Source organism: Cynocephalus volans, chromosome 8 (assembly GCF_027409185.1).
Source record: "Cynocephalus volans isolate mCynVol1 chromosome 8, mCynVol1.pri, whole genome shotgun sequence".
In the NCBI taxonomy this organism is placed as follows: Eukaryota; Metazoa; Chordata; class Mammalia; order Dermoptera; family Cynocephalidae; genus Cynocephalus; species Cynocephalus volans.
In genome coordinates, this window is record NC_084467.1 from 93,401,659 (window position 1) to 93,417,786 (window position 16,128).

The window sequence follows — 16,128 nt, forward strand, 5'->3', positions numbered from 1 at the left end:
CTTGCATGTTTAGATAATGTGTTAATATGATATTTGTCAGCATTACAGCCACCATTTCCTATTTGCTAAAAATCAATGAAACAATATAAACACTGTTTTAATCAGGGTTCACCAAAGAAACAGAAACAACTCTGTGTGTGTGTGTGTGTGTGTGTGTGTGTGTGTTAGAAAGAAAGAGAGAGAGAGAGAGAGAGAGAGAGAGAGAGAGAGGGAAGGAGGGAGAAAGAGAGAGAGAGATTGTGGGAGCTTGGTAAACTGAAAATCTTCTTCATAGTAAGTTGGCAGGCCAGAGACCCAAGGAAGAGCTGCTGTTGGCGTCCATAGGCAGTCTGCTAACAGAATTGTTTCTTGCTCAGGGGAAGTCAACTTTTGTTTTATTTAGTCCCTCAACTGATTACATGATGTCTACCCATTTTATTTTGGGCGATTTCCTGTACTTAAAATCCATGGATTTACATGTTAATTTCTTTCAGGGAACACCTTTACAGGCACATTCAGAATAATGTTTGACCAAATATCTGGTAACAATGGCCCAGCCAAGTTGACATAAAATAAAACATCTTAACTGCTATGTACTTTTAAAAATAAATCAAGATAGTACACATTCATTTGTCGGAATTCTTAATTATACTGTTTATTAAAATATGTGATACAGTTAGTTTCCCCCTTAACTTCTGGCACTTTTTCCTTATGGAACCATTTTTGGTTAATTTATATTCTGTGACTGTTTCAGTTCAATTCAACTAAATTAAACACATGCCCACAAGCAATAAAGGGTAAAGTCAGAACTAATATTTTTCATTAATAAGAAGTAAGAAAATGTCTCTCTTTTCTCATAATTTTTAACAATTTGTCAAATTGCAAAATGCATTAAAAACATTCTTAGATATTGCCAACAATCCTTAACTTACCTAGACCTACTAGCTTTAGCTGAATCTTGATAAATTAAATAAACTGGGGAACACATCAGTTTCTCTTGTGAGACAATTTTTAAAAACGTTATCTTTGTTCATTTTCTTGACAAATCATGTACACTGAGTACATATTTTACCATAACTTAGTGAATTTATAGAGAAATAACACTAATTACTAAATATACCATAGATTATTTTAAATGAAACTTTTCATTTTAAATCTGAGTTTATTTTCTGCTAAAACAGAGAGGTTAGAATGATTATCTGTAGGGTCATTTTAGTCCCAATGTTCTATTCTTCCCTATCTTAAACTTTATCAAACCACATTAGGCCAGAGAGTAAACCTGCGGTTAAGTCTGAATTCTATGGCAATAACAGCCACTGTTTACTGAGAATGTGAGTAAGTACCTTACATACATGTCCCTGGTAATCTATTCAGCAAATCTATGAAATAGATATTATTTTCACTATACAGTTGAGAACAGTGGAGTAATATAAATTACCATTGTCACACAGCTAACATTTTAAGGGTAAAGTCATAATAGGTATCATAATGAAGCTAAGCAAATTCTACCTCTGAGGTTATTAAAACTAAAGAAGGAAGGGAAACATCCAGAGCCCAGTAGCCACCGAAGTGAGCTAAGATCCATTCAGCACCATGGGCACAGTCTAAGACCCTGGAGGGAAGGGAACTCCCACAGCCCAGCAAGTGCTGAGGTGAGCCAAGACCCACGTGGCACTGGGGCTCAGTCTAAGGCCCCACGGGGAAGGGAGCACCCAGAACCCAGCAGCTGCTGAGATGAGTAGAGACTCATGTTTGCCACCACAGTAGCAGCCAGGGCCACTCTTCAGGCAACCTACAATGACATAAGAAGAGTCACCAGTAGAGCCTGCAAATAGAAGAGCAAATCTTTATCCTCATAGCTAACCCTAGAGTAATAGAAGAAGCAAGTCCACTACTAGATGACCAAAAATTAACAAAAAAATACTAGAACTACAAGCAAACATGAAGATATGACACCACTGAAGGAATACAGTAATGCTCAAATTCCAGACCCATAGAACAGGGAATCCTTGAAATGTCTAAGAAGGAATTCTGAGCAATGATCTTAAGAAAACTTGAGGAGATAAAGAAGGTTCAATAAGAAAATGCAATAAAACAAACAAGCAAAACAATCCAGAATATGAAGGAGGTAATATACAAAGAGATTAATATCTTAAAAAAGAGTGTAGCAGAACTCCTAGAAATGAAAGATTCACTCAATAAAATTTTTTAAAAAAGCACAACAGAGAGCTTGAGCAATAAGCTAGAAGAAAGAATTTCAGACCTTAAAGGTGGTCTTTTCAAAATAACCCAGGCAGATACAAAAATGGAAAAAAGAATTTAAAATAATGAGGAAAATCTAAGAGAGTTAGCAGACAACCTCAAGTGCTCTAACATCTGAATTGTGGGTATCCCAGAAGGGAAGAAGAAAGGAAAAGGTATTGAAAACCTATTCTAGGAAATAATAACAGAAAACTTCCCAGGTGTAGGGAGAGATGCAGAACTTTAGATCCAGGAAGCTCAAAGTTCCCCAAACAGATTCAATCCAAAAAGATCCTGTCCAAGACAATTTGCAAAGTTCAAAGACAAAGAGAGAATTCTAAAAGCAGCAAGAGAAAAGCATCAAGTCTCCTATAAGGGAATCCCCATCAGACTATCAGCAGACTTATCAAGTGAAACCCTACAGGCCAGAAGAAAGTTGAATGATACATTTAAAACACTAAAAGAAAAAAAAAATGTTTTACCCAGCAAGGCTCTCTTTTAGAAATGAGAGATAAATAGTGTATTTCCCAGACAAACAAAAATTGTGAGAGTCCACCACCACATGACCAGCCCTGCAAGAAATTGTCAAGGGAGCCCATAATCTGGAACCTGAATAATGATGATTACTATCACAGATACACAAGAAAGAGCAAAACCCACCACTAAAACAAAAATGCCAGTGAGAAAGAGAAAGAAGCTAAATCATGCCACCTCAAATTTCCAACTAACATTGAAGAAGAGAAATAAATGGGGAAGTAATGATGAAAAGATATTTAAAGCATCTAAACAAAAAGCAATTAGATGACAGGAATAAACAATATTTGTCAATAACTACCCTAAATTTGAATGGATTACACTACCCATTCAAAGACACAGATTGAATGATTGGATTAAAAAGCTAAACCCAAGTATATGCTTTCATCAAGAGACCCACCTCACCTGTAGAGATACACACAGACTAAAAGTGAAGGGATGGAAAAAGGGATTCTATGCAAATGAAAACCAAAAACAAGCAGGAGTAGATAATTTTATATTGGATAAAATAGACTTTAAACCAAAAAAAGTAAAAAGAGACAAAGAAGGCCACTATAAAATGACAAAAGGATCTACCCAGCTAGAAGACTAACAATCATAAATATTCATGCACCCAATACTAGAACACTGAGATATATAAAGCAAACACTCTTCAACCTAAAGAAAGAAATAGGGCCTAATACATTAATAGTGGGTAACCTGAACACCCCTCTCTCAGTATGGGACAGATCGCTCAGGCAACAAATCAACAAAAAGACACAGGATTTAAACTACACCTTAGATCAACTGGACCTGACAGATATATACAGAACATTTCACCCAACAAGTAAAGAATATACTTTCTTCTCATCAGCACTTGGAACACTCTCTAGGATAGACCACATATTAGGTCATAAATCTAGTCTCAGCAAATTTTAAAAAATTGAAATCATTCCGAGTATCTTTTCAGATCACAGTGGATCAAAACTGCAAATTAATAACAAGAAAAATACTGGAAAATATATAAATACATGAAGCCTAAACAATAGGCTCCTGAATCACCAATGGGTTCAAGAAGAAATTAAACAGGAAATCAAAAAATTTCGTGAAACTAATGAAAATAAAGACACATCATATTAAAACTTGTGTGATACTGCAAAAGCAGTCCAAAGAGGCAAATTCATTGCAATAAATGCTTACATCAAAAGAATGGAAAAACTTCAAATAAACGACCTAACACTATAGCTCAAAGAACATGAAAAACAACAACAGTGCAATCTTTAAGGTAGTAAACAGAAAGAAACAATTAAGATCAGAGCAGAACTAAATGAAATAGATAGAGACCCAAAATATGATAGAGAAAAATCAATGAAACAAAAAGCTGGCTTTTCAAGAGGATAAATGAAATAGACAAACCATTAGCTAGGTTAACAAAAACAAAACAACCCCCCCCCCCAAAAAAAACCAAAGAACAAAAATAAGAAATGGAAAGGGAGACATGACAACTGATATCAGAAAAATACAAAGAATCATTAGAGACTATAATAAACAAGTATATGATGACAAATATAAAAACGTGGAAGATAAGGATAAGCTTCAGGATACATGTAGACTACCCAGGCTGAACCAAGAAGAAATAGAAAGCTTGAACAGACCAATACCAAGCAATGAGATTGAAGCAGTAATTAGCAATCTTCCAACAAAGAAAATCCCAGGTTGGATGGCTTTACAGCTGAATTCTACCAAACCTTTAAAGAGGAATGAATACCAATTCTCCTCAAACTATTCCAAAAAATTGAAGCAGAAGTCCCATTCTCCCAAACTCAGAGGCCAACATTACTCTGATACCAAAACCAGATAAGGACATAACAAAAAAAGTAAATTACAAGCCAATATCCTTGATGAACATAGATGCCAAAATCCTCAACAAAATATTAGCAATCAGAATACAGCAACACATCAAAAAAATTGTACAACATGATTAAGTGGGATTCATCCCAGGGATGCAAGGATGGTTCAACACATGAAAGTCAATAAATGTGATATGGCACATCAATAAAATCAAGGAAAAAACATATGATTATCTCAATAGATGCTGAAAAAGCAATGGACAAAATTCAATATGCCTTCATGATAAAGACTTTCAATGAATTAGGTATAGAAGGAAAGTATCTCAACACAATAAAAGCAATCTATGACGAGTTTACTGCCAGTATCACTCGGAATGTGGAAAAACTGAAGGTATTTCCCTTAAGAACAGGAACAAGACAAGGATGCCCACTCTCACCACTTCAATTTAACATAGTACTGGAGGTACCAGCCAGAGCAATCAAGTAAGGGAAAGAAATAAAGGCCATCCAGATTGGAAAAGATGAAGTCAAACTGTCCCTATTTGCAGATGACATGATGCTGTATATAGAAAAACCTAAAGACTTTCAAAAAACTCCTAATCTGGTTATGAATTTCAGTAAGATTGCAGGATACAAAATAAATGCCCCTAAATTAGTTGCATTTATATTTTCTAATAGTGAGCCAATAGAAAGAGAAATCAAGAAAGTAAGCCCATTTACAACAGTCACCCACAAAATAAATAAATAAATAAATAAATAGAAATCAGTTTAACCAAGGACGTCAAAGATCTTTACAATGACAACTACAAAACACTACTGAAAGAAATTAAAGTAGACGCAAAAAGATGGAAAGATATTCCATGCTCTTGGTTTGGAAAAATTAACATTGTGAAAAATGTCTATACTATCCAAAGTGATCTACAGATTCAATGCAATCCTCATCAAAATACCAATGACATTCTTCACAGAAATAGAAATAACAGTCTCAACATTTGTAGGGAATGACAAAAGACCCTGAATAGCCAAAGTATTCCTGAGCAAAATAATAATAATAATAATAAAGCTGGAGGCATAACACTACCTGACTTCAAATTATATTACAAAGCTATAGTAACCAAAACAGCATGGTACTGACATAAAAACAGACACTCAGATGAGTGGAGCAGAATAGAGAACCCAGCAATCACCCCCAGGCTTACAGCCATCTGATATTTGACAATGGCAACAGAAACATACATTGGGGTAAAGACTGCCTCTTCAATTACTGATGCTGGGAAAATTGGATATCCATATGCAGAAGAATGAAACTACACATACACCTCTCATCATGTACTAAAATCAACTTAAAGTAGATTAAAGACTTAAGTATAAGAACTGAAAGTGAAAAATTACTAAAGGAAAATATAGGTGAAACACTTCAGGAACTAGGTCTGAACACAGGCTTTATGAACATGAGCCTGAAAGCATAATCAACAAAAGAAAAAATAAACAAATGGTTCTACATCAAACTAAAAAGCTTCTGCACAGCAAAGGAAACAATCAACAGAGTGAAATGACAGCCTATAGAGTGGGAGAAAAATTTTCCTAACTATGCATCTGATAAGAGGTTAATATCCATAATGTACAAGGAACTCAAGCAATTACACAGTAAAAAAACAAATAAGCCAATTAAAAAATGGGCAAAGGAGTTGAGTAGACATTTTTCAAAGGAAGACATACAAATGGACAACAGGTACATGAGAAAATGCTCAACATGACTAGTCATCAGGGAAATGCAAATTAAAACCACATTGAGATATCATCTCACCCCAGTTAGACTGGCTATAACTAAAAAGACAGAGAATAACAAATGCTGACGAGGCTTTGGAGAGAAGAGAATGCTCCTACACTGTCGGTGGGACTATAAATTAGTACAACCACTAAGGAAAACAATATGGAGGGTTCTCAAACAACCACAGATAGGTCTTCCATATCATCCAGCTATCCCACTTATGGGTATATACCCAAAGGAATGCAAATCATCATTTTGAATGGATACCTGCACTCCTATGTTCACCACAGCTCTGTTCACAGTAGCGAAGACATGGAACTAACCTAAGTATCCATCAATGGACAATTGGATAAGGAAAATGTGATACATATACATTATGGAATACTACTCTGCCATAAAAAAGAATGAAATTTTCCCATTTGCAATAACATTTATGAGGTTGGAGAAACACATTGAGTTAAATAAGAAAAGCACAGAAGGATAAATACCACATGTACTCACTCATAAGTGGAAGCTAAGAGAGAAAGAAGGAAGGAGAGAAAGACTGTAGTGGTTCATTGGACTTGTAGAAGGAGAGAACATACCTAGGGATACAAAATGGGAGTGGGGAAAGGGGGATGGGGAGGGAGGTTGGGGCTATTTGATCGGGGGACATAGAGTATAATCACAATTTGTGGTAATGAGCATGCTGCCAGTATGGAGCTGGGCATCATGTCTTGGGCACGAGTGGCTGCAATTAGCTTTGTACCTTATGAATATTTATATCCAATAACAGAATAAAAATAAAGTAAATAAAACTACAGAAGATTTTGTTACTCTCAGTGTGCGAGGTTACTTTACTTATTTAAACACTTCCCTTAGATTTTTTTTGAGTGGCTTAAATATTTTAGATATTTCCAATCAAAGTGATTGTTCCTTTCTGGTTGCTGAACTGATGAATCACCTTGAGTAAAAATATTATTCTCAGCTTTTCTGAGAGTTATTACTGCTAAATATTCAGTATTAAAAAATATAAAAACATTCCAGTTGTCAATTTTATATATGCCTGTAATGGGCAGGAGGTTGATATCTAAAATCTCAGGAATATTTGGACATTATTTGTAAAAAACGTTGATGATTATGAAAACCATAATAACTAACTTTTACTTGAGAGTTCAGATCACTCAAGACATTTAAAGAAGAAATTAAGTTTTCAAATAATGATTTTTTTTTTTTTTTTTTGCTTAATTATTTTCTTAACAACAGAAAAAAGTTCTGCAACAGTTGATTGCTCACTTGTATTTAGATTAACAAATTGTGGTTTTGGTTAAGGCACCTTGGAAAATGACAGTGTTTGCTTATACGGGACCTTTACTTAGTACAGTGTCCTCTATAAGAAAATGTCCATTAAAGTCTTTTACATTTTATTCAATACATTTCATAAGACATCTATTTTATTGTCCCTTCTGTCTTCAGTCAACCTATCAATTATAACTACATCTAAAAGGACTTTAGATTTATATTTTTTTATAAATATAAGGAAACAGAAATTAAATAATTAGACATTTCCTGAAATCTAGGATTTGGAGATCAGAATATATCTTTAAATGTCATTAATGAAAAAATTATGTTCTCTCAAGTAAAATATTCTAATCTATCCTAAATCATCCTTCCAGTACCAAAGCACTTCTATTGGCTCATTATCACTAATGCTTTTACTTAATCAGGAATCCACAGAACTCATATGCTCTCAGAAATCCCATACTCACTTCTTTAGACAACACTCACAGAACCCCTCTTACACACACATTTGAATTGCCAAAGAGATCATCAAAACGATTCCTGTAGTGCCCAGATTTACAGAAAGCCAGATAATGCCAGGTCTTCTTTCTTCCTCACGCCTCATCACCTAGACATTCATCCTGGTTAGGCTTTGTATAGACTTAACCTCACACCCCTTTCTCCACCTTAAACATTTCCACAATCTCTGACTATGAAAATCACCTCTATCATTAATTTCCTCACTGATGTTTTGTTCACCTTCTTGCTTTAAGTGATAACAGCCTCTTGCTTCCAGGGATAGTTGATTTCATTTCGACCCTCTTAATTAGTAGTTTTTTGTTTTCCTACTCCCCAGGCTCTCTTTGTTCCTAGAGATAGAATATGTGTTCACCTTGCTCTACATTGCCACTTTCTGATAATTGTCTTGCAGCTTCTCAAAAACCTTTCCAGTCCTTTGAAGTTGACAATAGTGAACAATATCTCCCTGTATCAGCCCATTTCTGTTGCTTATAACATAAACACCTGGAACTGGGGAATTTATAAGAAAACAAAACTTATTGCTTAGAATTTTAGAGGCCAGGAAGTCCAAAGTCCAGGGAACACATCTGGTGAGAGTCTTCTTTGGTGGTGAAACCAGGCATCCCATTGCAAGATAGTGGAAGCAGAGAGAGAGAGAGCTCCTCATGCGCTCTCCTCTTAAAGCCCTCAGAACCAAGCCCACAACCACCATTAAACCATTAACTTAATCATTTCTTCAAGGCCCCACCTTTCAATTACCATAATAGGATTTCCCACCCTCAACAGTTACAGTGGAGATTAAGTTTTGGGGGAATGTTCAATCCAAGACATTACACGTCTGTCCCCACCAAAACTCATGTCCTTTCCACATATAAATACATTCATTTCATCCCCAAAGTCTTAACTTGTTTCACTTTAAAGGTCCAAAGTCACATCTGTGAAATCAAAACAAGTTATCTACTTCCAATGTACAATGGTGGGGCAAACATAGGGTACATATTCCCACTCAAAAAGATAGAAATAGGCCAAAAGAAAGGGGTAACATGTCTTAAGCCCAGCAGGGCAGTCAAATCTTACAGCTGGTGAATCATGTACCTTGACTCCATGTTTGATATTCTCCAAGCACTGGTGTGGGGATTGATTCCCCAAGTCCTTTGGCAGTTCTGCTCATGTGGTTTTCCTGGTCTTAGGTGATACTTTAGCTCTTGGAGGCTGGCATTTCACACTGGTAGCTCCACAGTTCTGGGGTCTCTATGGCAGTCCTGCTCCCACAGCTCCACCAGACATGTTTTCCTGCTACAACTCTGACCCCACGTTTCCACTTGGCGTTGTTCTAGTGAAGGCTCTATGAGGTGAATCTGACCCTGAGACAGATCTCTTCCTGAGCCCTCAGGCTTTTTAACACATCCTTTGAGATCAAGGTGGAAGCTCCTAAGCCTTCACAGCTCTGGCATTCTGCAAACCTCAAACTTAATACTACATGGGAGCTGCCAAGGTTTCTAGCTTGTATCTTCCAAAACTGCAGGTCCAGTTACACCTGGGGCCAATTTAGCCACAGTTAAGCAGCCAAAGCAGATGGATTGCTGGTGCTGGAAGCTGCTTCCCGAGGTGGCCCTGGGCAGCAAGCCTGAGAGGGTGCCTCAGGCCTGTTCCCGAAGACCATTCTGTCTCCCTAAGCCTCTGGACCTCTAATGAAACACTTGACCTCAGAGGCTTCTGCAATGCCTTCCTGGCCTTTTCTCCCCTTCTCTTGATAATCCCTTTCTTTTGTACTAATCCTCATAGCACAGTTGCATTTTTCTCCTGAAAATACTCTCTGCTTTTCTACCACATGGCCAGGCTGCAAAGTTTCCAAATCATTATGCTCTGCTTCCCTTTTAATAATACATTCTGGCTTTATGTCATGCCTTTTCTGCCATAACTCAGCATAGGTTGTTGCAAGTAGACATGCAGCTTCCTGAATGCTTTGCTCCTTAGAAATTTCTTCCACCAAATTTCCTGGTTCAGAATTTTGAAGTTCCATGTTCCTCAAAATTTTGGGACATGAACAGGATGCAAGTTTCTTGTCAGTTCATAGTGAGGGTAACCTTTGTCCCAGCTTCCAATATGTCTCTTCTCATTTACATCTGAGATCTTGTAAGAATGGCCTTTATTGTCCATATTTCTATTGGCATTCTGGTTTCCATCACTCAGTCAGTATCTAAGATGTTCCAGACTTTCTCTGATTTTCTTTTTTTCAAAATTCCTATCAGCTGCTAGTCTTTTCCTAGCCTGTTCCTTTGAATTTTTCCAGCCTTTCCTGAACCAAAGCTGCTTCCACATTGTCAAGTATTTGTTATAAGAAACAACCCACTTCTGGTACCAATTTTCTTTTTTAGATTGTTTCTGTTGGTTATAACATAAATACCTGGAACTGGGTAATTTATAAGAAAAAAAAAAAAATTATTGCTTACAATTTCAGAGGTTGGGGAGTCCAAAGCCTAGAGAACACATCTGGTGACCATCTTCTTTGGTGGTGATGTAGGGTATCACATTGCAAAATGGTCAAAGCAGAGAGAGAGGGGGAAAGAGAGAAAGATTTTTAAAGCCCTCAGAAGCAAGTCCACAACCACCATTAAACCATTAACTTAATCACCTCTTCTAGGCCCCACTTTTCAATTACTATAATAAGATTTCCCACCCTCAACAATTACAGTGGGGATTAAGTTTTGGGGGTAGATTTAATCCAAGGAATACCCATTAATTTTTTCAGTCATTTACAAACTACCATCTCACTTCTCATTTCTTCAGTACTGTAGTAACTAACTTACTGTTTTTTTTTTTTCTTTTTTTTATGCTATTACCATTTTGTTGCTTGATGATTCTAATATCCTGGAAGATCATACTTTTAATACCTTCTACCTTTCCAACTCATTCACTCTAGTAATATAACTCCAAACAATTTCAACCCACCAACATATTTAATCCATTGATTGTACCAACTTCTAATTAACCCTTATTTCTCCCATGACATCAATTCCCTCTTTATCAGGTTTATATTGAATGGATCATCTATTTAATCATTGCCTATATACACCTCTCTAGAGAATCACACATTCTTTTATCCATATCTGACAAAACTCTGAATCTAACTTTCTACTTCATATCTTCATCTAAAAAGCTAAAAGTGTGTATAAATATAAAACTAGACTGATTGGCTAGTGTCAATTTAAATTGATAAATCCTAATGTCAAATTGGCCCTTGATTTTACCTAACCTGTTCACTCTCCGATCTCCTCAATTACTATTTTGCACCTCCTTTCTCTCAGACCTTATATTCTTTTTTATTATTTCTCTTTTAAGAGATGATCCTACCTGCACTGGGAAAATGAAAGCTATCAGAGAGAACACCCATCACCCCCACCAACAAAACAATACACTGTCCCAGACCTAACTTCCCGTAGTTTTCAAAGGATAAATATCCAGCACTTCTAGCGATACACCCTCCATTTGTACACTGCATTCCCTTACCTCTTTCCTATTCATGCACTCCTCTTGAAATTGTCTGTTCTCTCTCTGGAATCATTAATTATTTTCTTTCTACTCCCATCAGCATAAACCAGAGGACTCAAAATCCCTTATTTCATGTTTTCCTCAGTGTCTCACTAATTCTTACATTGAGCTCTCAAATTGAAACAAATACTTAACCATTTCTTTTACTAGGTAGTTCAGTCTAAACAAGTTAATTTTTTTAATTACTAAAATATCCTAAAAATATACTAAGAATGTAGTACCCCATAAAATGACAACTCCATTTTGCCTGTTGCTCACATCCCAAATCTTGACTTCTCTCTGTCACACTCCACACCCAAGCCCTCAGCAAACACTATTGGCTCTAAATGAAATATCTAAAACTTGACAATTTCTCAACAGTCCCATCACTACCACCCAAATTCAAGCCATTAGTATTTCTCAACCACATTATTTCAATAACCTCCTGTTTCCACTACTGCCCTTTGCAATTCAAACAATAAAACTGACCCTTTAAAGCCTGAGTTACATTATGATATTCTTCTCCTTGAAACAATTCAATGGCTTCTCATCTCACTCATACTAAAAGGCAAAACTTTATGTGACATACCCAGTACTTCTTTACCTCTCGACTTCACCTCCTACCGGTCTCCTCCTTCAGCCCCACTGGCTGTCTCTCTGTTCCTTGAACATAAAAGTGGTTCACCTCAGAGTTCTTGCATTTTTCTGTCTGGTTGAACTGTTCTTCTATCATGTAGAAGTTTGGCTCACTCCCTCACTGTCTTCCAGTCTTTATTAAAAACTCCTTTTAGAAAAGACACCTTCACTTATTACTGCATCTAAAATAGTATCCCACTCAACATTCACCATCTTCTTATCCTGGTATTTCTTCACCTATCTCCATTTATCACCTCATAAAATAATATGTATGTATTATGTACTGCCGATTGCCTTCTGGTACCTCATTAAGAATGTAAATCTTCTGAAAACAAGTGCTTTCTTTTGTTTCGCTAATATATCGTGGTACATATTAAATTATTAATAGGCATTTTGTTGCACGAATAAATACATAAATGAATAAATTTGCTGAAAAAACATTTTGAGGCTACATCATGATTTAGCAGAAAAGGTTATGGTGATTGATTAGAAATATTTGGCAGCACAATGTCAGTTCTACCTTATTTTAAAGGAATAGGAATGACACTTGTTTTGACTATACTAAGTATTATCAGATGAGCAGTTCTTCAACGTAAACCAAAAAGTCAGTAAACTTGCATTATTTGCTGTGGTGTATGCAAGGAATTGCACTCATATAACATGACTAGAGCATAAAGTGAAAGGTGAACAGTGACATGTTGAGGGAGAGAAAGTGGGCTGGGTCATGAATGGCTTCATAGCTTGTACTTGTTCTTTGTTATATGTTAGTTCCCTCATGAAGTTTAATTCCAGATCATTGCAAGATGTGCAGAAACTAGCTTATTGCACTAACTCCTTTCACTAATCATTCTGAATTAAGAGTCATTCAGTTATTTGTGAACTTAAATAATGCACTTTAATGCTTTTTGGAGCTAATATAGGTGTTTCCTATTCAAATGCCAGTGGACTTAGGTAAATCCTCCTTCCGATTATTTTATATAGCAAAACTACATTTAACAAGCATACAAATTATTCTGATGAGAGTAATTAAGCTTTCCATTCCCGTAATTAACAATGCATAACATTCTTGGTAATGTGTTTTCATGATCATGGCTAATTGTATCCATCTGCTAATTTTTAAAAAATTTGGTGGCATGTAAGCAGAAATTAATTAACAATAAATCATGTAAATGTATTAGATGAATTTAATTCAACTCTATTAGTTAAATGAGTTTACTGTGCAAATATATTTAAAATATATTAATGATTACTATTTTACCTACATGTAGGCTCATTCAACTTAATATTTCAAAGTAAAATCACTAAGGAAATATTGAATTAATGTTAATAATTGTAACTTAAAAAGCATGTAACAGCTAAAGGATAATCATCATGTTATAAAATGGTCAGCTTTACTAGTGGTAAGGAAATACAAATTAAAATAAAGATCAGATGCACTCATGAACTATTATTAAGAGAGGATATTGCATTATTTAGGGAGTGCATTACATAGGGCCACCATATGCAAATGTGCAAGTTATTTAACCAAATTTGCCAGGCCAGGGAGATAAATGGAGGGAGCTTGTACTCCATTTAAGCTTTGTATCCTGGGATAATGCCACATCTATGTAGAGAAACTAGTGTGTGCTTTCTAAATCCATGAAAAGTTGCTAGTGGGCTGGTGAAAGCCTTGTTAATTTAAAATCACCTGTTAGTGTTTTTAAATGTTTACACTGTTATATTAGCACTTCCACTCACAAAAACTATGCAATGACATACTTGTTACATGTTGTTTATCAAAGAAAGATTTTTAATAGAAAATACCATTAAATTACTCACGAAAAGAGGAATATTTAAACAAACTATGGTATATGCCTGAAGTGTGGAATGTAATGCTGCTTTTAAAAATAATGAGATAAATATGAAAGCATTGCTATCTGAAGATATTAATGGCATTACTGTTAAAAGATAGAGTTATGTACAAATTATTAAAACACAGTGTCATATACATTTAACTACAGTCACCTGTAAACAAAGATATATATCATCTGTGTATTTTTCAGTTCTAAAGAATCCTCATTTCTCACTTATATAGACTAAGATATTTTTAGGGAAAGAAAGGAGAAAAAAGCATAATATTAAACATTTTCAGGTAAATTAAAGCTTAAGTAATTTAAATATTTACTTGTGGACTATTTTTACTTTCAGATAATTTAAAATATAAAAAATGAATGTTATGAAAGGAAAATGCAATTTCAGTATTGTGAGAAGGATACAGAAGAAGATATAAACCTGCATACTGAGAGTAATTACACTTGGATCGTGGGAGCAAGCCAATATGCAGTTAATTACACATTTGATGCACTTTTATATTGACAAAGTTTTCAGCAATGGTCATGTATAGCTTTTAAAATCATTGTATGTTAACAAAACATTGCTTAATCATTTAGGGGGGTTTAAAATACATTGCAATCACATTATAACAGATAATGAGAATAAAAGTAATCATGCTATTTTTAAATATATAATGTTTAAGTTTAAATTAATGGTTAATATTAGTATTGATTAATATTAGTACTGATATTATTCCCGATTTGGTAAGTAAATGTGTATTTAGGGCTTATGATGTGCTCAGTATGTTTTTAAACAGCACAACTCAGTGATAGACAAGATTTACACTCGTCTTCCACTCATGAAAGGTATTTTAGAACCTTTTTTTACATGCATAATTATAAATTATGGTAGAATTTTATTCCAAGAATATATGACTTACTAAAAAAAAAAAAATAGGTGCTGTATAAGTCTATCAAAAAATCCTCAATGAACTTCCAAGGGTAACAGATGCTGAAAAAAAATGAACAGTACATTGATAACAAATGTAAATTTTAAAATCTCTCTAAGTTGTTGAAGATTTTCTGTAAGATAAGTTTATAAATATGGGTTGCATCAAAGAGGAAATAATGCATGTAGACTTGTATAGAAAATAATAAAATAAGAATCTTAATAATTTAATTAAAGGAAATAAATCACGTATTCCTAACTGGTTCATTAAATAAGAGAGAATTAAGGAAAGTTATTAAATCAGAAAATCCAAAAGTCTGAAAAATAAAACAAAGCAAATCCTTACCCCCAAATAATCTGGAGGGGAAAAAGTAGTGAAGAAAAAAGGAAGGAAGGAAGAAAGAGAGAGAGAGATAAAATGAAGGAAGAAAGAAAGAGAGAAGAGAGCGGGAAGGGAGGGACAAGGAAGGGGAGAGGAGAAAGAAAAAGAAAGACAGGAGATCCTGAATACAGAAGGGAGTAACAGCATTTTAAAATAAATTGAAGAATTAATTACTTAAAATAAAAGATTTCTGACATATTGTGAAATTTATACTTTAACGTTGCGTAGGAATACAATAGGTATGTAATGAGATAGTGGAGAGAACTTTAAAGGTGAGAGAAAAAACTTGGAAGAAATAAAAGTGTAAGTACCATCCATATTTTTATGGGTAATTTGAGTGAGATAGATAGTAGAATTACAATATCAATAAATAAACAGACAAACCCATTTTAAAGAAAGGAAATAAAAATTTTAAATTGGAAAATAGCAATAATTTAATAGGTCATTGGAAATTATTCAGTATTTATTTGTGATTAAAATGACATCTTTAGAAATTCGTGTACATCCCATGAATGATTTAAAACTCTCTTTCAAACCAGGAGAGAACATCTTATTTAATGGTGAAACATTAAGAAATCACATTAAAACATGAGCCAAGTCAAAAATAACTATTCTCAGACTAATAACTTGACTTTTTCTGGAAATTATAGTTAAATATAATACATGAAAAAATTTTATCTCTAATA